Source organism: Mustela nigripes, chromosome X, assembly GCF_022355385.1.
Source record: "Mustela nigripes isolate SB6536 chromosome X, MUSNIG.SB6536, whole genome shotgun sequence".
In the NCBI taxonomy this organism is placed as follows: Eukaryota; Metazoa; Chordata; class Mammalia; order Carnivora; family Mustelidae; genus Mustela; species Mustela nigripes.
The window spans coordinates 89,266,077-89,267,593 of NC_081575.1; positions in this window are offsets into that span (position 1 = coordinate 89,266,077).

Below are 1,517 nucleotides of genomic sequence, written 5' to 3' on the forward strand. Positions count from 1 at the left end.
ATTCCCTCGGATGACATCACGGCTGAACACAGCACACAGTTCTGCACCACTTTGAAGGGGAAATATTTTGCATGCCGTCTCTCACGTCAAACCCTTCTGAACCAGACCTTCCCTGGGAGCCCGGGATGGGCCTTTTCCTTCAGGTGCAAGGATCATTACAAGGCAAGCATTCTTAAACCGGGTGTGCTCCCAGCCCAGCATTTCCACATATGGATATTAATTTATGTGATCACTTGAATACAAACGCTCAGCTGTCTCCATAAGTTATAGAAGCAATCATCCCAGGGAGCATCGGAGACACCGAGAGTCAATTCCTGGGTAATAATTTCATATTCGAGCCAAGGATGCCAAATCACGGCCCCTTTGGATAAAATGTGAGCCTGTAGAAACACTCCCCTCCCCCTTTTTATTATTGTGCATTTTATTTCTCCATAAAATACGTTTATGCCCTGGAAAAACAAACCAGCCCAGGGGGCCAGAATGACAGTGTGATGCTGGGGGTGCCAGCTCGGGGCTGCTCAAAGCTTCTGACTCAGCCACTAACAGGCACCAGGATGAGAGAAAGCTCTCCTGGGCCCGAACCTTGAGGGGCATCCATCCTTGGAATAGAAATCACCTAGCCTTGGGACGGAAAGAGGTCATCCAGCCCCAGTTCCCATCTTGGTGGGAAGCCTCTAGTCCTTTTTTTTTTTTTTTTTTTTTTTAAAGATTTATTTATTTATTTATTTGAGAAAAGGAGGGATCGAGGGAAAGGGAGAGGGAGAGACTCTCAAGCAGGATTCACATGGAGCCTGGAGCCCGACACAGGGCTCGATCTCATGACACTGAGATCATGATCTGAGCTGAAACCAAGAGTTGAGCGCTTAACCCACTGAGCCACCCAGACGCCCTGCCTCTATTCCTCTTAAAAAAAAAAAAAAGTAACGAAACAACAGCTTTATTGAGATATAATTCACATACCATACAATCCCCCCCATTTAAACTGTACAATTCAGTGATTTTTAGTACATTCGCACAGGAGTGTGACCATCATCACTTTTTATCATGCCCGAAAGAAACCTCATATCCATTAGCAGTCACTCCTCATCTCCCTCCAACCACTCTCCGGTCCCAGGCAACCACTCATCTACTTTCTGTTGCTAAAGGTTTGCCTGTTCTGGAGATTTTGTAGACACAAAAGCCGGCAGCGTATGTCTTTTGTGACTGGCTCCCTTCACTCAGTACAATGTTTCCAGGGTCTATCCCTGTGCCCGCATAACACTCCACTATGTGGATTCACCACATTTGGTCTCTCCGCTCATCTTTTGGTGGACCTTTGGGTTGTTTCCACCTTTTGACTGTGGCGAATAGTGCTGCTCTGAACATTTGTGGACGTAAGTTTTCATTTCTCTCGGGCATATACCTAGCGTGTGTTTTCATTTCTGTTGGGTGTATACCTAGGAGCAGGATTGTTTGGTCATATGGTAACTGTATGTTTAACTTTACTGAGAAACTGCTAGACTCTTTTCCACAGTGGT